This window comes from Gorilla gorilla, chromosome 2, assembly GCF_029281585.2.
Source record: "Gorilla gorilla gorilla isolate KB3781 chromosome 2, NHGRI_mGorGor1-v2.1_pri, whole genome shotgun sequence".
Classification (NCBI taxonomy): domain Eukaryota; kingdom Metazoa; phylum Chordata; class Mammalia; order Primates; family Hominidae; genus Gorilla; species Gorilla gorilla.
Genome location: NC_086017.1, coordinates 178,073,708 through 178,098,518, shown reverse-complemented (window position 1 = coordinate 178,098,518; position 24,811 = coordinate 178,073,708). Strand labels below are relative to the sequence as shown.

Genomic DNA, 24,811 nt, shown 5'->3' with positions numbered 1-24,811 from the left:
GCATCTCTTTCTTATTACTCATCAAGTCTTTTCAGTGTGAAGATTTGTATTTTACTCTCCATTTTGAAAAAAAAAAAAAATCTTTTAGGCCAGGCGCCGTGGTTCACGCCTGTAATCCCAGCACTTTGGGAGGCTGAGGCGGGTGGATCACAAAGTCAGGAATCCAAGACCAGCCTGGCCAACATGGCGAAACCCCGTCTCTACTAAAGACACAAAAATTTAGCCAGGCTTACTGACAGGTGCCTGTAATCCCGGCAACTCCGGAGGCTGAGGCAGGAGAATCGCCTGGGCAGAGATTGCGATGAGCCGAGATCACACCATTGCACTTCAGCCTGGGCAACAAGTGCAAAATCTTTGAATACCTATTGATATCTTTCATCTATTTCCCACATTTTTTCATTCTAGAAGTAATTTCAATCAGAAGTACTTTCTGATTGATACTCGTCATTCTGAATTAATCCTTAATCTCTTAGCTTTCTTCTCTTATTTTCCTTAGGTTCCTCAATTTTATCACTGTTCTATTTCACTTTTAAAAGTGAAGTCATCATATTTTAATTGTCAATAATTATTCTTCTGCCTTTTGTTTTGTTTTGTTTTGTTTTTTCCTTTGAGACAGAGTCTTGCTCTGTCAGCAGGCTGAAGTGCAGTGGTGCGATCTTGGCTCACTGCAACCTCCGCCTCCGGGGTTCAAGCAATTCTCCTGCCTCAGCCTCCTGAGTAGCTGGGACTACAGGTGCCCACCACCACGCCTGGCTAATTTTTTTGTATTTTTAGTAGAGACGGAGTTTCACCATGTTGTCCAGGATGGTCTTGATCTCTTGACCTTGTGATCTGCCCACCTTGGCCTCCCAAAGTCCTGGGATTACAGGCATGAGCCACCGTGCCTGGCCTATTCTTCTATTTTGAATACCATTTTTTTTTCCTTTTTAAAACCAAACAATTCTTTGATTTTCTTTCTCTATTTATAATGAGTAATGACTTTGATTACCATAGGTGGCTTTGTGGTTTTCATATGCCTTTGCTGGGCTTTTCCTTTAATATACGTTTTTTTCCAGGCAGATCTCATGACCTGACAACTTTCACTTCAACAGACAGATGCTCAGTTTTCTCTCCTCCCAGCTGACAAAATTATGAGGCTTGGGTCTGGGGCTGAACCCCCAGTCTACAAGTCCAAAGATTTTCAGGAAAATTAGAGAGAATTTCTCTGTTTTCAGTCCAGGATAAAACATCACGTTTGGAATAAAGTTGGATGGAAAGAGATTTGGAAGGCTATAGGACCATTTTTTTTTTTTTTTTTTTGAGACGGAGTCTGGCTCTGTCGCCCAGGCTGGAGTGCAGTGGTGCCATCTCAGCTCACTGCAAGCTCCGCCTCCCAGGTTCACGCCATTCTCCTGCCTCAGCCTCCTGAGTAGCTGGGACTACAGGCGCCCGCCACCACGCCCGGCTAATTTTCTGTATTTTTAGTAGAGACGGGGTTTCACCATGTTAGCCAGGATGGTCTCGATCTCCTGACCTCGTGATCCGCCCGCCTCGGCCTCCCAAAGTGCTGGGATTACAGGCGTGAGCCACCGCACCCGGCCCATTTTTTTTTTTTTTAACAAGTCACACTGGTTATTTCCCCTCTTCTTTCCTCTTCTGATCATCATTGTACTGGCAGGCTCTCAGGAAAAGGCTGTCAGTGAAAAATTATCCCTATCTTGACTACCATCTTATCACTGGTGGGCTCTGAGATGTCATTGACTATGTTCTAGTACTTTGGTTACTATAATACCATCTGTGTGCTATTTAGAAACCCTTTAAAAGCTTTGCTGTTCTTATAATATATCTTTCCAGTTCTTAGCATTCTCTAAACTGTTCACTATGCTTTCTACAGTCATATAAATAGGACTTGGGGATAAACTAAAACTAAATTTTTGAGTTCTCTTTATATTTCTAAAATATAATTATTAGGACTCCATGTCCTAAAAATATAATTGTATCATAAATCATTAAATGAAATATGGAAATCTAATGTCAAAACATCATATACTAAGCTTTGAAGAATCTTCAATTAATTATCCTTTCAAAGCAAGTATCATAGAAAATGTATCCCGATATAGAATGTAATAAAATAACAAGTTAATAAAAACTGTGACTCTATATCAAGAAATCAACATTACTCTTCATATGAGGCACTATTATAGTATTTGGACACAAATACTTCCTATGTAACATTAAAAGCTAGTTAAGTTAAAATGAAAATATTTTCACTCAAATGTAATAATATAATTACAATACATAAAACTAGTCTAAATCAGAGATATAAGTGGAAAAGTAAAATGTTCTTAAATTACATAAAGGGAAAAAATTAGTGGAGGAAACTCTCATTTTCCTTAATTGGAACAAAAATAGAGTAAGATGTCAGAAATTCACCAATTAATGTACAGACTTAATGCAATTTTACTGAATTTTACAATGTCATTTATTTACCTTGGTATCTAGACTTTAAAGTTATTCCAAGAGAATAGAATGGACCATAGACGTAAATTCTGACCAAAGATGAGTAATGAGAGAATTACTCTTTCTTATATAAATACATTATAAAAGCTAAAATATGTGGTATTTTATTACACCAGAGAGATAATTAAAATAGCCCAGAAATATACTTTATTCAAGATGCTTTATACATCAACAGAAAAAAAGCCATAATCAACTAGAAATCAGAAAAAATAATTGATATTCTTTATTTCAACAGACAAAAACTAAATTACAAAGGAACTAACAAGTTTAATCTAAAAAATGCTGGAAGAACTAGAAAATAATATTTATCTAACCTCTAATGGAAAAAGCCTTTCTATGCTTACAAAAAAAAAATAAATTACAATGAAATAAATATAAAGATTTAATATATTAAAAAGTTAAAATAACAGTTGTAAAATATGTGTAGTAATGTTAAATAAATGCTAAGTTATTATATCTATTAAGACATCATAGAAATAAAAAATAAAAATATATATAAGCACAAAGTATAATAACATAATATTCACTGATAAACTAGAATATGTAGTTAAAATATTCAACACAATCTATAATTAAATAAATGTAAGTAAAAGCCAATTAAGAAGAACATTTAAAATTAATTTTAGTATTTTTAATTGGGCATTGTGTATGTACAATGACATGCAGGCATTTTTAAGTATATGTTTTTTAGGATTTTGACAAATATGTACACATTTTATATGATTACATAATTACAATTTCAAAATCTACATCCCAAATAAGACAAAGATTATTACAATTGTCCCAGAAAGTACTCATGTTCCTGTCTAGCCAACCCCATCTATTCTCCACGATAACAACTATTTTCCTATCGCTATTGCTTAGTAGGAATTTATATAAACAGAAGAAGGTATGCACAACTTTTTTCTTGCTTCTTTCTCTCAAAATAATGTATTAGTAGCTGCTTATTTTTAATTGCTAAATATGATTTCCATTTTATGAGAATAACTTTTTTATATTTATTCCCCTTTAATAACCATTTTGGTTATTTTGTTTACCATTCTGAATAAACTTGCTCTGATCACTTATGTACACATATTTGTGTGTTTTCACTCCTCTTGGGTAAATACCTCCAACTAGAATTTCTGGGTTTATTGTTGGTATGTATTTGACTCTATAGGACAGTTCCAAGCAACATATTTTTTTGTTGTTTTACGTCTTCAGCAGCACTTGACATTGTCATGTTCTATTTTTTTTTCATTTTGGAGATTTTTGAAACAGGGCCTCATTCTGTTGCGTAGGCTGGAGTAGAGCTGTACAATTAGAGCTCACTGCAGCTTCGAACTCCTGGGCTCAAGTGATCCTCCTGTCTCACCTCCTGAGTAGCTGAGATTACAGGTACATGCCACTATGCCCAATTAATTAGCTTGCATTTTTCTTATAACTAGCTATGTGCAGCATAATTTCATGAACTCAGTAGCCATTTCTCTATTTTCATTTACAACAGGTATATTACAGGATTTTGTGCAGTTTTTAAATTGAAGTCTGTCATTTTATTATTGATTTGTTGGAGTTAGTATATAATCTAGAAATAAATTCTTTGTCAGACTAACATTGTGAGTATTTAATTCCAGTAGGCAGAAGACTTTCTATTTTAAGAGTATGTTTTAAATAAAAGATTACTTAGATTTTAAGATGTCATATTTATCCACTTTTTGTTTTATGTTTAATATGCTTTGAATTGTAAGAAACATGTCTCCACCCAAAGTTTATAAAGAAGTTCTCTTATGTTTACTTGCAGAAGCTTTATAATTTTAGTTTATACATCTGATTCTACAATCCATATTGAATTAATTGTTCTAAATGTTACAGGTAGGCATTGAAATAATGTTTATTTTATATGTGGATAGCAATTTGTTTCAGCACTGTAATTTAAAATACTATATCTTACCTATTCAATTACTTTGGCATGATTGTCAAAAATTAATTGACTATATCTGTGTGGATGTATTTCTGTACTCTCTATTTGTTCCATTGATGTATGTATCTATCCTTATGCCAATACCACACCAATGTGATTAATGTACCTTTAGAGTAAACCCTGAAATCACGCATAGTGCTTTTCCTCTTTGAATATTGTTATGACTATTCAAAGCTTTTTAAAAAGAAACATTTTAATTTTACAATAGTTTTAGATTTACAGGAAAGTTGCACAGAGGAATAGAGAGTTCTCATATACTCACTCCCCAATTTTTTGTTTACATGGTACATAAGTGCAGTACATTTATCACAACTAATGTACTAACATTGATATCTACATTTTTAACTACAGTTCATACTTTATTCAAATTTCCTTAGATGTATCTAATTGCTTTGTCATGTTTCAGGATAATGTTCATGATGTTACATAGCATCTATTTGTTGTGTCCCTTTAGCCTCTTGTAGACTGTGATAGTTTTCTTGACTTCTCATGTTTTGGAAAATTTTCAGTTTTTAGACTGCTGGCCAACTAGTTTATAAAATGTCTCTCAACTGAGTGTATAGGATGTTTTCTCATTCTTAGACTATACACATATATTTAATGTTCTTTATCTATTTGGGATGTAGATTTTGAAGATGTAATCATATAAAATATGTACACATTTGTCAGAATCCTAAAAAACATATATTATATATATATATATATATATACATGAAGGACAGAAAGGTGAAGTGCCATTCTCATCACATTTTATCAAGAACCCATGCTATCTGTATGACATCATAATTAATGCTAACCTTGATTAACTGGATGAGGTAATAATTATCAGGTTTTTCCACTGTAAATTTACCCATTTTTTTCTATCTTTCAATACAGTGTTCTTTGTTTTTTTAAATATTTAACTTTTGTGGGTACATAGTAGCTTTCTATATTTATGGGGTGCATGAGACATTTTGATACAGGCTTGTAATGTGAAATAAGCACATCATGGAGAATGGGGTATCTATCCCATCAAGCATTTATGTTTTGTGTTACAAACAATCCAGTTATACTTTTAGTTATTTTAAAATGTACAATTAAATAATTAATGACTATAGTCACCCTCCTGTGCAATCAAATACTAGGCCTTATTCATTCATTTATTCCATTTTTTGTACCTATTATCCATCTCCACACCACCCCCACCCTCCCTTCTTTCCCCTTCCCAGCCTCTGGTAATCATTGTTCTATTTTCTATCTCTATAGGATCAATTGTTTTGATTTTTAGATCCCACAAATAAGTGAGAACATGTGATGCTTGTGTTTTTGTGCCTGGCTTGTTTAACTTAATATAATTAACTCCAGTTTCATCCAGTTGTTGTCTTAGATTAAAGTCTGTAATCCATTTTGATTTGATTTTTGTATATGGTGAGACATACGGGTCTAGTTTCATTCTTCTGGTTATGAATATCCAGTATTCCTAGCACCATTTATTGAAGAGATTGTTCTTTCCCCATTGAATATTCTTGGCACCTTGTTGAAAATGAGTTCACTGTAGGTTTGTGGACTTGTTTTCTGGTTATCTATTCTGTTCCAGTGGTCTATGTGTCTGCTTCTACACCAGTAACATGCTGTTTTGGTTACTATAGCTCTGTAGTATAATTTGACATCAGGTACAGTGGTTCTTACAATTTTATTCTTTTTGCTTAGAGTATCTTTGTCTATTCTGAGTTTTTTTTGTGGTTCCATATAAATTTTAGATTTTTTTTCTATTTCCATAAAGAATGTCATTGGTATTTTGATAGGGATTACATTGAATCTGTAGATTGCACTGGATAATATGGACATCTTAACAATATTCCTTCTTTCAATCCATAAACATGGAATATTTTTCTATTTTTGTGTCTTCAGTTTCTTTCATCATTGTTTTGCAGTTTTTATTCAGATATCTTTCACTTCTTTAGTTAATTCCTTGTTACTAATTTTATTTGGGCTACTGTTAATAAGCTTAATTTTTATTTCTTTTTCAGTTTGTTGGCTGTTGGCATACAGAAATGCTACTGATTTTTGTATGCTGATATTGTATTCTTCAACTTTACTGAATTTGCTTAGCAGATCTAAAAGTTTTCTTGTGGAATCTTTAGTTTTTTTTCCAAATATAAGATTATGTCATTGGCAAATATGGACAATTTGACTTCTTACTTTTTAATTTGGATGCTCTTTGTATTTTTCTGTTGTCTGATTATTCAAGTAGGACTTCCAGTACTATGCTGAATAACAGAAGTGACAGTGGGCATCCTTATTATGTTCCAGATTTTAGGGGAAAGGCTTTTAGTTTTCCCCCATTTAGTATGATACTAGCTTTGAGTTTTCCATATATGGCTTTTATTATATTATGTTTCTCCTGTACCCAGATTTTGAGAGTTTTAATTTCAGGGAGTACACTTTGAATGAATGTCACTACGTGTAACCCACGCCACTTAAGGTTTAGGAAGTTTTGCTCCACCTTTTTTAGAGCAGATGTTTTAGAAATTTTTGTTTTCATAGAATTCTTAGAATAGAATTGAAAATGCCTCTAAAAAGCCAAATGAAAACAAAACAACAACAACAACAAAAATTGTGATTTCAACTGTGGTGGCCTTGAATTTATAGATAAATTTGAAAAATTAATTTTTTTATTATAATTTAAGTTTTAGGGTACATGTGCACAATCTGCAGGTCTGTTACATATGTATACATGTGCCATATTGGTGTGCTGCACCCATTAACTCGTCATTTAACATTAGGTATATCTCCTAATGCTATCCCTCCCCCCTCCCACCACCCCACAACAGGCCCCAGTGTGTGATGTTCCCCTTCCTGTGTCCATGTGTTCTCATTGTTCAATTCCCACCTATTTTTGCAATCTACTCATCTGACAGTCATTAAGTCTTAAAGCTCCAGAATAACCTCCTTTGATTCCATATCCCACATCCAAGGCACACTGCTGCAAGGGGTGGGCTCCAAAGACCTTGGGAAGCTCTGTCAGTGTGTCTTTGCAGGGTACAGACCCTATGGCTGCTTTCACGGATTGGTGTCGAGCACCTGCATCTTTTCCAGGTGCAGTGTACAAGCTGCCTGTGAATCTACCATTCTGTGGTCTGGAGAACAGTGGCTCAGTTCCCAGATTTCTACTGGGCAGTGCTGCAGTAAGGGTTCTCTGTGGGACCCCCAAACCCGTTCTTACCCTCTGTACTGCCCTTGTAGAGGTTTCCTGTGAGGGCTCTGCCCTTGAAGAAAACTTCTATCTGGGAACCCAGACTTTCTGATACATCCTCTGAAATCTAGGCAGAGGCTGCCAAGCCTCTTTCACACTTGAACTCTGCCCCTACAGGCTTAACACCATGTAGAAGTTGTCAAGGCTTACAGACTGCAGCCTCTGCAGTTGTGGCCTGAGCTAAACCTAGAGCCCTTTGAGCTGTGCCTAGAGCTGGAGTGGCCAGGACACAAGTAGGAGTGTCTTGATGCTAGGCAGAGCAGAGAGGTCCTTTGCCTGGTCCAGGAAACCATTCTTTCCTTTTCAGCCTTAAAGCCTGCGATGGGAGGGGCTGCCACAAAGATCTCTGAAATGCCTTCAAGGCCTTTTTCCCATTGTTTGGGCTATCAGTACCTGGCTCTTTTTAATCATGCCATTCTCACTAATAAGTGGTTGCTCCACAGCCTGCTTGAATTCCTCTTCTGATAATGCTTTTTCTTTCTCTGCCACATGGCCAAGCTGCACATTTTCCTAACTTTTACACTCTGCTTCCCTTTCAAATATAAATTCCAACCATAAGTCAACTTTTTTTTGATCTTGTATCTGAGTGCAGGCTCTAAGAAGCAGCCAGGCCACATCTTGAATGCTCTGATGCTTAGAAAACTTTTCTGCCATATACTCTAGGTCATCACATTTAAGTTTAAACTTTCTCAGATCTCCAGGACATGAACACAATGCACGGAAGCTCTTTGCTAAAGCATAACATGGGTGACTTCTGCTCTAGTTCTCAATAACTTTCTCATTTCCCTCTGAGATTTCATCAGGGTGGACTTCACTTTATCTATTACTATCAGCGTTTTGTTCACAACCACTTAACCATTCTTTAAGAAGGGCCAAACTTCCTCTCCTTTTTATGTCTTTTTCTGAGCCCTCCAAACTCTTCCAACCTTTGCTGGTTATCCAGTTGCAAAGCTGCTTCCACTATTTCAGGCCTTTTTTTAGTAATGCTCCACTCCTGGTACCAATTTTCTGTATTAGCCATTCTTGCATTGCTGTAAGGGAATACCTGAGAGTGGGTAATTTATAAAGAAAAGAGGTTTAACTGGTTCATGATGCTATAGACATGGCAGTGTGTCCGGAATTGGTGGGTTCTTGGTCTCACTGACTTCAAGAATGAAGCCGCCGACCTTCGCGGTGAGTGTTATAGCTCTTAAAGTGGCGCGTCTGGAGTTGTTTGTTCCTCCTGGTGGGCTCGTGGTCTCACTGGCTTCAGGAGTGAAGCTGCAGACCTTCGTGGTGAGTGTTACAGCTCATAAAAGCAGTGTGGACCCAAAGAGTGAGCAGTAGCAAGATTTATTGCAAAGGGCGAAAGAACAAAGCCTCCACAATGTGGAAGGTGACCCCAGCGGGTTGCCACTGCTGGCTCCGGCAGCCTGCTTTTATTCTCTTATCTGGCCTCACCCACATCCTGCTGATTGGTAGAGCCGAGTGGTCTGTTTTGACAGGGCGCTGATTGGTGCGTTTACAATCCCTGAGCTAGACACAAAGGTTCTCCAAGTCCCCACCAGACTCAGGAGCCCAGCTGGCTTCACCCAGTGGATCCCGCACCCGGGCTGCAGGTGGAGCTGCCTGCCAGTCCCGCGCTGTGCACCCGCACTCCTCAGCCCTTGGGTGGTCGATGGGACTGGGCGCTGTGGAGCAGGGGGCGGCGCTCATCGGGGAGGCTCGGGCACACAGGAGCCCGTGGAGGGGGTGGGAAGCTCAGGCATGGCAGGCTGAAGGTCCCGAGCCCTGCCCCGCGGGAAGGCAGCTAAGGCCCAGTGAGAAATCGAGTGCAGCGCCGGTGGGCCGGCACTGCTGCGGGACCCAGTACACCCTCCGCAGCCGCTGGCCCGGGTGCTAAGCCCCTCATTGCCCGGGGCCGGCAGGGCCGGCCGGCTGCTCCGAGTGCGGGACCCGCCAAGCCCACGCCCACCCGGAACTCCAGCTGGCCCTCAAGCGCCCCGCGCAGCCCTGGTTCCCGCTCGCGCCTCTCCCTCCACACCTCCCTACAAGCTGAGGGAGTCGGCTCCGGCCTTGGCCAGCCCAGAAAGGGGCTCCCACAGTGCAGCGGCGGGCTGAAGGGCTCTTCAAGTGCCGCCAAAGTGGGAGCCCAGGCAGAGGAGGCGCCGAGAGCGAGGGAGGGCTGTGAGGACCGCCAGCACGCCGTCACCTCTCAGCACTGGCATCTACTTGGCTTCTGGGCAGGACTCAGGGAGCTTTTACTCATGACAGAAGGTGAAACAGAAGCAGGTATGTCACATGGCAAGAGCAGGAGCAATGGTGGGAGGAGGTGCAACACATTCTTAAACAACCGGATCTGGCAAGAACTCACTATCTCACTATTGTGAGAAGTGAAGAATCTATCCCTGTTATCCAAACATCTTCCACCAGGCCCCACTTCCAACACTGGGGATTACATCTCAAAATGAGATTTGGAGGGGACATCCAACCTGTATTACTTGATGTCCGATTAAATTTATTTTTGAATGTTAAACCAAGTTTTCATTCCTGGAAAAAAACTTGCTGCTACTTAGTGTCTTAAACTTTTAGTATTGTAAATATATTGTCATATTTGACATGCTAACATTTTGGGGTTTTCTATTTTTTTGCACCTAAGTTTATAAATTATATCAGTTTGTAATTTTCTTTTCTTGTAATATTGTTTCAGATTTTGGAATCAGAATTATAATGGCTTCAAAAAAATCAAATGAGGAATATTCCTTTGTTCCTTATTTGTTTGATATCATTTTTCATTGGGGAAAACTGGGCCTGAAATTATCTGTGTAAGGGTATTTTAAATTATAAATTTAATTTCTATAACAGCTACAGATTTTCAATATATATGTATATTTAATATATGTATATTTATAATATATATAATATATATGAAATATAACAAATTATGTTATATTGCATTTTTATTATCATTTGATTTAAACAATATTAAAAATTTCCTTTGTGATGTCTTTCTTGACTCATCATAAGTACTATTTTTAAGTGTATTATTACTTTTATAACAATTTTAAGCATTTGGAATTTATTTACATGCATTTCTTTATATTTGTAATTAAATATTTTTGTGGTTAGAAAACGTGCTCTATATGATTTAATCACATGACATTTATTGTGACTTATTTTACGCCCCAGCATGGAGCTTGGCTTTGTGAGCACTCCCTATGAACTTGAAAAAAAATGTTTATTCTGCAGTTGTTGGGTGAAATGTTTAATAAATATTAATTAAGTTGGTTCATAGTGATTTTCAAGTCTTTTAAACATTTACTGAATTGAGGACACTCATTTTATAAATTACTGATGTGGAGTGTTAACATTTTTAACTATAATTATATATTTGTCTATTTCTCCCTTTTATTTTTGTTCCTTTTGGTTTTTTGTATTCTAAGCTTCTATTATTAGGTGTATAAAAATTTAGAATTGATTTCTTCCTGATGAATTGCATTTTTTATCATTATGAAATTACCCATTTTTAACTCTGGCAATACAACTCACCTTAAGGTCTGCCTTCCTCGTATTAGCATAGCTACATCAGCTTTCTTAGGTGTGCTGTTTGCACGTTATAACTTTTTTTCTTTATATTTGAATATCTATCACATATTTTCTAGTATTTTTCTTGAGCAGCACATGTTCATTGTTTTTATTTATCAGGAAGTTTCTTTACTTTTGAACAAAACAAACACTTTTTAAAGATAAAAATTCTATGTTTTTATTTATTTCTTATTTTTTGAACACTAAAGATGTCCTACTATCTTCAGTTCTACCCTCTATAGCTGTTTTCCTGTGTATTATGTATCTTTTTTCTCTGGCTAATTTTAACATTGTCTCCATAGCTTTATGGTTTAGCAGTTTGGCTTTTCTCTTCTCTTAGGAATGGTTTCCTCTCTATTTATCTTGCTTGTATTCTGCTGAGTTTCCAAAATCTGCGAATACTATCTATCTATTTACAGTATGAAAAACTTTGACTACTGTATTGTTTGTATTTTGACTGCCCTTTTCTTATTTTCATTTTCTTCTAGGACTCCAATTATACATATATCAGGAAGCTTAATACAATCCCAGAGGTAATCCAGGATCTGCTTTTTTTATTATTTATTTTTTGTTTTTAATTTTGACTTGCGTAAATACTATTGGCCAACATTTAAGTTTGCTGATACTTTGCTTTATGGTATCTGGTCATCTCTCAATTATAGCTAATGAATTTTCATTTTAGTATTTGACAGGTTTCTTAATAAAAAATGTAAATTCTTAATTGTTTTTTAAGCAAATTTGAATGCATATAAGAAAATTATTTTAATAAAATACTGTTTTATCTATTTATTTTACCCACTAGGTTTTACTTGAAAAATAGAATTTTATTCATTGATAAAAAATAGAAAACTTCAAATCTATCACAACTCATCAACAGTCTACTCCTTTTATGTATTGGAAGCTTGTCAACTTCTTTTTGGTAGGTTGAAAAAATATGTTATTGTGTCATAATTCTTGCTGTTAGCACTAAGAAATCAATCTTAGTCTAAATCATTTTGCCCATCTGAAATCAGTCAACCAGCACTATCCATTCTATTTCTGGAATGCTTTTTAAACCTAAGGCACTTATACAATTCTATCAGCTACTGACTAATTTATCCTTTAAATAAAAATATTATAATAGGCTAATTAGTTTTATCTAATGTCAATCTTTATTCTACAATTGCCTTTAAATAATTCTTAAAATGGTTTCTAGATAAATATTTTAAAACTAATTAAGTCATTTCATGCTGTGGTATAAATATTAAGGCTCCCCAAATTAATATGTTACAATCCTAACCACTAAAGTGATGTTATTAGGAAGTAGGGGCTTTTGGGAGGTCCTGTCATGAGGGCAAAGTCCTCATGAATGGGATTAGAGCTCTTATAAAAGAGACTGCAGAGATCTAGCTAGCTCCTTGCATCATATGAGGACACAGTGAGAAGGTACCACCTATGAACAAGAAAACAGGTACCCACTTGATACCAAATTTGCCTTATTTTTGGATTTCTCAGCCTCGAAAACTATGATAAGTAAATTTTGTTATTTATAAGATACTCAGCTTATAGTAGTTTGTTGTAGCAGCCTGTGGACCAAGATATTCCCTTTCTTAATATTTAAGCCTACATCTCTTGCATATTTACATTAGTAAAATTTCTAACATATAAGAGGCCATCAATGAACACAAGCTGCTGAAACATCTTAGGAATTCATTGCATGCATAGATCTTCATCAATCAACTGCCCCATCTGTCTAGCTTTATCATCCCTCTATATCCCACAGCCTTTGCTCCAGGTCTGTTTATAATTTCCCACACATAATATAACAGATTTTAGAAATATTTATGATTATTAATTTTATCACTATGCATAATAACATTGTTTTAGACATTACTTCAGACCACTTATGCTAAACATAATTTAAATTGGTTCATTAAATTATTTTAATTGCCTAATTTGAAAATACTGTTAAAAATAATTGCATAAAGTGATTATTAATAGTTTTTAAATACAAAGATTAATTAAAAATTTCAAAGCCTTGAAGAAACAGTTTTTTCTCATTTTAATTAGAATTTACATGTCTAAGGGTTTACTTGGAAAGTATAACGTGCTTTGGAAGATGCACTTTCCAACCTTAATTATCTACATTATGTTAATTTTTAAAGTTTTATATGGACATTTAAACATTGATGTAATAAAAACAAGATATGAATTTGATTCATATTTATGTTATTGGTCAACAAAATTTATGGAATGCATGATATCAGATATCATAAATGGATAGACAAGACACGCATAATTATTTTTTGTCTATTTTCAGAAAAGTTAAAGTCAAGTTAGAGGTAAGACCATAAACATATGAAGACTGTCTGAGAAGACATGACTGGAAACTGAATAGGGCTGGGCGTGGTGGCTCAGACCTGTAATCCCAACAATTTGGGAGGCCAAGGCGGGCGGATCACCTGAGGTCAAGAGTTCGAGACCAGCCTGGTCAACATGGAGAAATCCTGTTTCAACTAAGAATACAAGAATTAGCCAGGTGTGGTTGCAGGTGCCTGTAATCCCAGCTACTCAAGTGGCTGAGGCAGGAGAATTGCTTCAACCCGGGAGGCAGAGGTTGCAGTGATCCGAGGTCACGCCACTGCACTCCAGCCTGGGAGACAGAGAAAGACTCCATCTCAGGGGAAAAAAAAGAAAAGAAAAGAAAAAGAAAAGAAAACTGAATAATACTCTATTTTTCTACAGTGAATCTAGAAAAAAAAAAAAAGACCAAATATAGGATTACTTGAATGAGGTGAGTTTTAAATGTTTGTGAGGGATGATAGGCATAAAATTGGTGAAGAAAAAAAAAGTCAGTGTTTTGCTCAGGGTGTTCTTTTATACCGTGGAGCTTAGCAGGTGATAAATCTCATGTAAGCTCAGCCTAAGTATCTCTTTTCCCCACCCCCAAAATGTACCTTATCAACTAAGTTGAAAATAATTCTTAACATGCTGCTTGCAGCTGGCCAAGCATAGTCTCTCATCAGAGTAAATCAAATGGAAAACACAATGAGCTCTGGAATATGAATAGGGCCCAGAGTGTCTGTTTTTTAATCATGCTCAAAATCCAATTGAACCAACATATACTGATTAAAGTTTCTTTAGGTACCAAGACTTAAAGAATTTTTTTTTCACCAAAGTTTGAGTTTATGTCTTCCTGTTCATGCAGCCTTAGAAATACTAGCCTTGATTTTTTGTGAAATCACAACCAGCTCCCTTCCCAAACAATGCCGAAGTATCAGTTTTATTTATTTGTGTTTATCCTAATAAACTCTAGCCTTTTTACCTCAGTTCATGGTGGTAACTTGTACATCATTTAATTATTTCTTTTAAATTTTAATTTTATGATTTTTATTTTATACGGATGAGGAGGCAGAAATATAAATAGGAAATAGTTGGGAGAATAGTCTATACATGCCTCCACTAACATAAATAATAAAATGATTTTGCCCTTTCTTAGTTCTTCAGAGATCTCCCTGGCCATCTCAATTAAGTTGGCCACTCCAAAATAAAACTACACTTTTAACCTTTAGAACTACATTCTAAGGTAGGACAGAAACAGTTTTTAGACAGAAATCCTGGGATGAAGGAGAGTTTCAAGTGACATTTTTCTTATAAATAAATAAATATCAGCGAATGTCTTTTTCAATATGGCTGACTAGATACCGGGAATGATCTTCCCCAATGAGAAGAAATAAATGTGTTAAGTGAAACATAAAAAGGCATTGCTGAACTGGTATGGTAATAAGGAATCTGCAGAGACACATTTGTTGGGAAAGTAGGTAAGTGAATGAAAATGAGGAAAGTGATCTCCAAAATCTACTTTTTTTCCTGGAATCTTCTTCCATTTTCTGAGTTCAACTTCATTGTCCTGTACTAGAGATCCACTTCACTTCTCGGGATCCACTCTGATGGCTTCATGGATAACAGATTATAAACTCTAGGACTCATCAAAGGTGAAGTATAGTAAAAAGTCCCTACATTAAAATGTAGACCTCATCATTTAACTATTTAATATATAACAGAAGGTGCTGAATAGATGAATATTATCCATAATAATTTGAAATTACAATCTGATCAACCTAGGGATTTTTTTTTCTGAATTAAGAGTACCTACAGGATTTTAAAACCTCATTGAAAAAAATTATTAGAAAATGAATTTTTATATTTACTTTGGACCTAAATAAGGAGGATGGAAGTATCTGCAGGTGACCTGCTAAGAAATGAAAAGAACCAAAGCAACAAATAGACAAGTTTGAGTAGAGAGTTTGAAGGAGAGAGCTGGAGTGCAGCAAATGAGTAGTAAAACCTGTGGAGCACACAAACCCAGAATGACAGCATAGAGAGAAGAGCAAAGCACCCTGACTCTCCTCCACTATCTCCCTTGCCAGGATCAACCTGGAGCCTGAAAGGACTTTCCTTTGCAGGAAAAAAGTAGGCAGGAGGCCCCCAATATCCTCAATTACCACTGTAGGCACTTGGCAGTTCTTGCTACAGGAGAATTATGCGGCCCTTAAAGTCCCTAAATGCAGTTTGGGGAACTGCCTGGAATTCACATGGTGGCATTGCTCCAGGGTAGGAGCTCATGCTGTGCACTCTCCACTCTTACGATGCAAGCTAATACAGCACGGCACCATCTTGAAACCAGAGTTGCTGCTGGAGCACACTCTGCTCTGTGGGCCAGTAGCCACTGCCTCTGTCCATCTTTAAACTCCACCTTCATTTTATCTTACACACACAGGTGGCCACAAGGCATGACACTAGCCGCTTGGAGCCTGAGCCCCAAAACAGCTGTGACTTGCATAGCTCCTAAGCACAATGCCATATGCCTATGTCCCTGGCCTGAGAAATAGCCTGACAGAACTTTCCCAGTGAGTTCACCCGCAAGCTAGCTGAACCACAGCATACTCATGTCCCTGGAGGGAGAAATAACCTGGTAGAAACTCCCCCAGCAAGCCCGCCCAGCATCCCCAGCAAGAGAAACAGCCTGGTGGACTTACACCTAGCAGGCCCATCCTTGAGCCACTGAACCACTCATTGTGTGTCCATGATCTCAACCAGCAAAACATTGTGGTGAACTCAGTCCCAGTGAGCCAGACCTGCTGACAGCCTGTGTTTATGCTACTGACCTGAAAAAAAAAACCCAACAACCTCACTCTAGCCAAGCGAGTCCATGAACCTGCTGACTTACCATGTGCAGAAATGTGCTACCAACCTGAGAGTCAGCCCAACAAGCTTGTTCCTGACAAAGCAGCAGCACTACTGCCACAAACTCATGCAGCCTCATCTACTTAAACACTCTGAGAAATTGCTGATATGGATTACAGCTGAAGAAACTGCACAGAGACTACACTACTACATCCATCCAGAACCAAAGCCCAATCCACTTCACCCAACTAACATCCTGGAACCCATCTACAGGAATGAGCCTTTTCCTATGAAAGCTACTTCATAAAATTAGAAGAAGTGACTCTTCCACCAGATGCACAGATATCTATAAAGAGACACAAGAAACATGAAAAAGCAAAGAAACATGACACCTCCAAAGGAACTTAATAATTATCCAGTAACAGACCCCAAAGAAAAGAAAATGTATAAGATGCCTGAAAATAAATTCAAAATAATGATCTTAAGAAAATTCCATATGATATAACAGAAAACAAATATATAATTCAATAAAGTCAGAAAAACAATTTATGCTGAATGAGAAATTCAATGAAAAGGTAGATATTACAAAAACAAACCAAAACAGAAATCTTGGAACTGGAGAATTCAGCAAATTAAATAGAAATAACATTGAGGGTTTTAACAACAGACTAGAATGAGCAGAATACAAAAATATATATATTTAAACCTGAAGGTAGGTATTTTGAGATAACCCAGTCAGAAGGAAAAAACTAAATAATAATAAAAAAATTGAAAGAGGTTTATGGGACTTATGGGATGCCATTGCACATACACACACACAAAATCATAACATTGTGGGAACCCCAAAGGGAGGAGAGACTGAAGATGAAGGCACAGAAAACCTATCTGTCAAAATAATAACAAAAAATGTGGCTGAGTGTGGTGGCTTATGCCTGTAATCCCAGCACTTTGGGAGGACAAGGTGGGCAGATCATGAAGTCAAGAGATTGAGACCATCCTGGCTAACACGGTGAAACCCCATCTCTATTAAAAATACAAAAATTAGCTAAGTGTGGCGGTGCATATCTGTAATCCAAGCTACTCCAGAGGCTGAGGCAGGAGAATCGCTTGAATCAGGGAGTCGGAGGTTGCAGTGAGCCGAGATTGCATCACTGCACTCCAGCCTGGTGACACAGCAAGACTCTGTCTCAAAAATAAATAAATAAATAAATAAATAAATAAATAAATAAAAATTTTAAAATGCCAAATCTTAAGAGACAGACAGATATTCAGATTCAGGAAACTCAAATGTCCCCAAATAGACTCAATGCTAAAAGGTCCTCTTTTAGGCATGTTATAACCAAACTGTCAGGAAAGAATAGGGTGATAAATTCAAAGTGATAAGAGAAAAAGAAAAAAAAAAAGAAAAACTCAATAACAAAAATTCTATATCCAACAATACTATTCTTCAGAATTGAAGGAGGAATAAAATATTTTCCAAGTAAAAGCTAAGGAAATTCATCACCACTAGACTGGCCTCGGAAGAAATGCTTAAGGGAGTGCTACTACTGAAAGCAATCTAATAGTAATTACAATCATTAAAACAGATGAAGGTATAAAACTCACTTGTAAGGGTAAACTTGTAATCAAACTGTGAATATTTCAATACTGTAATGGTGCTAAGTAAAACTTTCAAATCTCTAGTGTAATAGTTAAAAGTAAAAATGGTAAGAAACAACTACAGCTATAATTAGTTGGTGAGGAATGCACAATATATGAAGATGTCAATTAAATCAATATAATTTAAATTGTGAGAGGAAGGGTAAAACTTGAGAATATTTTTGTTTGATTAAAGTTATTAGCTTAGTCTATTATAACTACAAAATTTTAATGTTATTTCCATAAAAACCACAATAAAAGGAGCTTCAACAAGTACCCAAAGATGAAAACAAATAAAACAAAGCTTAGCACCACAGAAAAGCATCACACCACAAAGCTAAACAACAAGAGAGGAAGAAACAAACAAAGGATCTACAAAACAACCAGAAAGTCAATTAACAAAGTGGCAGGAATAAGCCCTTACCTATCAATAATAACCTTGAATGTAAATAGACTAAACAAACAGAGTGGCTAAATGAATTTTTAAAAAAGACTTAAATATTTGTTGCCTACAAGAGATTCACTTCACCTGTAAAGATGTACATAGATAAGAAATGAAGGGTTTAAGAAAGATATTCCATGAAAATGAAAACCAAAAGCAATCAGGAGTAGCTATACTTACACCAGATAAAATAAACTTTGTGCCAAAAACTGTAAAAAGTGACAAAAAGGTCATTATATAATAATAAATATCCAATTCACCATGAGGATATAACAATTATGAATGTATATGTCCCTAGGAAAGCATCCAAATACATACAGAAGGTATTATTAAGTATAAAAGGAGAGAGAGACTTTACAAAAACAGTAGGGGACTTCAACACCTCAATTTTCAACAATGGATTACCCATAAAGAAAAGCAACAAAGAAATATTGAATATACACTACACTCTAGAGCAAAAGGACTTACCAAACATTTACAGAATATCTTATCCAGCAACTGAAGAATACATATTCTTTTCAACTGCATATTGTACATTTTCTAGGACAAATTACTTATTGTGACAAAAAAACAAATCTTCATGAATTTAAAAACCCAGAAATCATATCAAGTACATTTTATGATTACAATGGTATAAAACTAGAAATCAATAAGAAGAGGAACTTTGGAAACTTTCAAATACCTGAAAACTAAACAACGTGCTCCTAAATAGCTAATGGGTCAAGAAGAAATTAAGAGAAACTTAAATATTTGCTGAGAAATTAAAAAAAATTTGAAACACAGCAGAACAAAACTTTTTGAATGCAGCAAAGAAGTTCTAAGAGGAAAGTTTATAGCAATAAACACCTACATCAAGAAAGTAGAAAGGTCTCTAATAAACAACCCAACACTGCATGTCAAGGAACCAGAAAAATGAGATCAAACTGAAATCAAAAATAGTAGAAGGAATATAAATATAAGAGCATAACAAAATAACAAAATGTAAAATATCAATAAATTTTATTTTATAAAAGTAAACAAAATTGACAAATCTTAAGCTAGACTAGCCAAAAAGAGAGAGAAAACTCAAAAAAGTAAAATAAAAAATGAAAAGGGAGACAATACAGCCAATACCACAGAAACACAAAGGATCATTAAAGACTATTATGAAAAATTATATGTGAAAAAAATTGGATAATCTTGAAGAAATGGATAAATTCCTGGACATATCCAACCTACCAAAAATGACTTGTGAAGAAATAGAAAGCCTAAATCATCAAAAATGGGAAAGTTGAATAAGTACTATAGATGAAGAACAACTCCCATCAAAAGAAAAGCATAGGACTTGATGGCTTCACCAATAAATTCTACCAAACACCTAACATTTATTCTAATGAAAACTCTCAACAAATTAGGTATAGAAGGTATGTACTTCAACACCGTATAGGCAACACAAAACAAGTACCACATCTAATGTCCTGAGGAAAAAGAAAAAAGTTAAAACCTTTTTTTTTTTTTCTAGGAACTGAAACAATTTAATGATGCCCCATTTTCTCACTTGTGTTCAACAAAGCTCTGGAAGTTCTGGCCAGAGAAATTAGGCAAGAGAAAAAAATAAAAGGCATCCGAATTGGAAAGGAGGAACTCAAATTGTTTCTATTTGCAGATGACATGGTCTATATATAGAAGGAAAAAAATCACCGGAACTCTGTTAAAAATGACATATGAATCCAATAAAGATGCAGAATACGAAATCAGCATAGAAAAACCACAGTGGTTTTATATGGTAATAGTAAAATATCTGAAAAGGAAATCAAATAAACAATCTAATTTACAATACCTACAAAAATATATAACATGCTCAAAAATAAATTTAACGAAGGAGGTGAAAGATCTCTACACTAAAACAATAAATCATTGATGAAATACATTGAAGAGGAAACAATAAATGAAAATATATCCCATGTTCATGGATTAGAAGCTTTAATATTCTACAAATGTTCATAGTACCTGAATTAGTCTAAAGATTCAATGCATTCTCTATTAAAATACCAATGACATTTTCCCCAGAAATAGAACAAATATTCTAAAATTTATATAGAATAACAAAACACCCAAATAGTCAAAGACATTTTGAAAAATAATAAAAAAAAAACTGGAGACATCACATTACCTGACTTCAGAACATACTACAAATCTGTAATAACCAAAAACAACCTTGTATTGGCATAAAAGCAGACACTAATGGAACACAAGAGAGAGCCCAGAAATAAGTCTACACAATAGTGGCCAACTGATTTCAAAAAAGGTTCTAAGAACACACACTGGGGAAAGAATAGTCTCTTTAATAAATGGTCCTAGGTTAACTGTATATCCACAAGTGGAAAAATGAAACTGTACCCCTATCTTTTACCAGATACAAAAATCAACCCAAAATGAATTAAAAGCTTAAATGTAAAACCCAAAGCTATGAACCTACTAGAAGAAAACATAAGGAAAATGCTTTATAACATCGGACTGGCCAAGATCTTTTGGATAAGACCTCAAAAATATAGGCAACAAAAGCAGTAACAGACAAATGAGATTACATCGAACTGAAAAACTTCTGCACAAAGAAGAAAACAATCAACAGAGTGAAGAGGTGATCTACAGAATAGATGAAACATTTATATGCTATATACATTTGAAAAAATTTTAATATCTGTAATATATAAGGAGTGCAAACAAATCAACAACAAAAAGTAATGTGCTTAAAACACAGACTAAAGACCTTTATGAAAAAGTGCTCAAGATCACTAATCATAACAGTAATACAAATCAAAACCACAATGAGATATCACCTGACTCCACTTAGAATAGCTATTATCAAAAAGACAAAAGGTAACAAGTTTGGGTGAAGATGTAGAGGAAAGGAGATCATTATCACTGTTGGTGGGACTGTACGTTAGTACAGCCATGATGGAAAACAGTATAAAGTTTTCTGAAAAATTAAAAATAGAACTGTCATATGATTTAACAATTCCACTGCTGAGTATGTATCTGAAGGAAATGAAATGAGTATGTCAAAGAGATATTTTCACTCCCATGTTTATTGCAGCCCAATTCACAGAGAAAGTTATGGAATCAATCTACATATTCAACAATGGTTAAATGGATAAATAAAATGTGATATATATACACAAAATGGAATTCTATTTAGCCATGAGGAAGAATGTAATCCTGTCATTTGCAATAACATCGATGAATCTTGAGGATGTTAAGTGAGATAAGCCAGACACAGAAACACAAGCGGAGTATGTTCTCATTCTTATGTGAAATCTAAAAAAAATTGTCTCATAGAAGTGGTGAATAAATCAGTGGTTATCAGAGACTGGGGAAAGTAGGAGGGAGACGAAGATGAAAAGAGGATGATCAATGGATACAAAGTTACAATCAGAAAGGAAAAATAATTTCTAGTGTCCTATGGCACAGTAGTGTAACTACAACCAAAAATTAGGTATGATATATAAAAAATAGCTAAAAAAGTGGGTTTTGTGTGTTCTAATCACAAAGAAATTATAACTCTTTAAGATGATGGATATGCTGATTATTCTAATTTGATCATTGCAAAATATGCACACATATTGAAGCATTACATTGTGCCTCATAAATATGTACAATTATTATGTGTTCATTAAAAACTACTTTCTTCACTAGTAAGAATTTATAACTTAAAAAGGTTAGGTGGCAGATTATATATAGTGCAATAGAAAAATAGTGATGTGGAAGAAATGTCTAAAGAAATTATTCTGACTAAAGTTTAAATAACTAAAAAATAGAAAATATTTAAAAAAGCTAAGATACTTGGAAAACAAAAACTACCAAACTTTCTAGCAAGAGAAAACAAAACGAAAAAAAAAAAAATGAGAGTTCAGGACTTGAAGAGACCATGGCTATTGATTTTCAAGAGTTGGTAAAAGCCATTGATCTTCAAACCTTGGAAACTCACTGGGCTCCAAGCAGAGTAAACATCAAAGTAGGTTAGTTACATAATTCACACCTAGATTTATGGTACTGAAACCTAAAAATTAAAAGAATTTAAGAAAGACAAAGTGATTGTATGTGTATAATAGGGGTGGGTGGAGAAGATAAAAAGAGAGAATCTCCAAAGTAAAGCAATTAGATTGACAATGAACTTCTTAACAGTAAAAATAGAAGCCCTGAGACCTTAGGATAATATCATTTATGTTGTCAGAAAATATAAACTTTAGTTCTGCATCCAGAAGCATTGCATATTATAAAGGAAGGTAAAGTAAAGATAGTTTTTAGCCAAAAAAATAAACCCAGAGAGTTTACCCGTAATATATTCTATTTTAAGATTTGAAAGTCTTTAAGGGAAATTATCCCAAATCGAAGATCAGAGGTGAAAGAAGGTAGAGTTTGAAGATATTTTTTAAAATGGTTAACTGAAACAAATATTGACTGTGAAATGTAATAATGCTCAATTTACATATCTAATATTTCTGTGCTAATATGCCAGGCCAGGAATGTTTTTGAATATGTGTTAATCATTAGTAAAGTTAAATCATTTCATCAGTCTTTTGAGGAATAATATCACTATCATTATCTGTGAAAACACAGAGAAGTTGGTGAAGGCAAAAAGTCCCACAGCAATTATGCAGCAGGGCCAAGGTTTAAACACAGTGTGGCATCTGCACTTTTGTGCACTATTCTTGAGGTTTTTCTAATTTGTGGAGAAAAGAAAGAGGTAATAATAAAACTATTGACAATCACAACTGAGATAATACCCTCATATTTAGATCTATGCAGCTTTATCAGAATTATTTAATGAAACAAAGACATTACTGTTTATATAATCTCTGTAAATTAAAAATTATCCTACTGTATCCATAGCGTGATCCATAATGTAACTTATTGTCAGACATCATCTGCGGTGGTTCTTCAATCTCTTTAGATGCTTACTCAAGGTGAAGAATAATATGGCAAGATTATTTAAAATAAAAGAAATATTTTTGTTCTATTCCATGTAAAACCAAGCTAGGACTTGAAGGGAATGCCTCAACAGATTATATGACCAGTTTCAAAAGCTATTTACTGAGCTTCCAATTATATACAGATATTATGCTATATCCCTTCCCATTAAATTAAAACATATTATCTTCTTTCCTCTTTCACAAACAATGACATAAGTTTATTGATTTGTCCAAGAAGGAATATGGTTTGCTAAGGGGTGGGTACGATTTTGATCCCAGCTCCCTAGAAACCAAGATCAAACAACTCTGTGTATTTGTTCTTATATCAGGACTGTCAAAAATAATTGGGTTGATTTTTAGCTCATTTTCAAAAGAAATTTTAAGACAAGAAAATAAACTGGGTATCCATTAATCTCATAAAAATAGAAACACTATATCCAAAACTAATGATTCTTTTTTGTTTCACTTCCTGTGAAGAAAGTTTCTTAATTGCTACTGTTTAGCTGAAGAGTATCTTCTGATACTTTTTCACCTTTGTTAAAGTCAAACTGATTTTCTTGGATACACTGAAGTTTTAAACAAGCAAATTAACCAATCTACAAGACCCACATTTTTTCTGTCACCCTTCACCAAGTTCTTACTTAACAGTATTTAAATGAATGAAAGATGTTAATAGTTCATAAATCAGTTAATTCTCTCTAATGTTTATTACTTTAAAGACAGGGATCTCTAATCTGCTTCCCTCTCACTCGCATTTTTGGTTCAATGTGTTTTTATTTGGCAATTATTGATTATTTTGTTGAAACCTGGCAGTTTGATAATGACCTACAGGGTTCTTAGACCTTCTCATATTAGGAGTAGTCCACATTTACCCTGCATAGTCTACTGTTTCTTTGCTAATTGCATGAACTTTAGGTTTTGTAAAATCTGCCAGTTGCCTTGAACAAAGAGCTTAATGTGAGATTTGTTTCAGACAAAAAAGGTGGAATTTGGAGGACAAGACAAGAGATACTAAGAAGAGTAAACCCAATAAACAGACTGCAGCACAGAAAGGGTAAGTGATACTACATCACACTTGAGATGATCAAAGACATCCCAGTACTAGATTTGAAAGACAGGAGAAAATCGTCACATAGGAGAGAGGATGTAGCCATGCTATACTAGAGGAAGAAAGATTCAAGGAGGAGGAACATAGTCAAAAAATTATGTTCCTAAATCCCACATATGGCTACTTTGAACTCTGTGTTATAGGAGAAGCCACAGTAAAGTCTTTGAACTCCAGTTTGCTAAGCTCTTATTTTGGAACCTCTTCATATTACTCAGGTTGTTTCTCTCCTCCTTGGAGGCTTTCTCCA

General features: G+C 35.2%; 1 long non-coding RNA gene across 1 annotated transcript; it reads left to right on the top strand.

Annotated features, from left to right (window-relative positions):
• The first annotated feature begins 12,058 nt into the window (after window positions 1-12,058).
• LOC129532347 (uncharacterized) lies at window positions 12,059-24,504 on the top strand. The gene is made up of 3 exons (XR_008678041.2): window positions 12,059-12,177; window positions 13,558-14,031; window positions 24,430-24,504. It is a non-coding gene; the product is annotated as an uncharacterized lncRNA (long non-coding RNA).
• The last annotated feature ends 307 nt before the right edge of the window (window positions 24,505-24,811 follow it).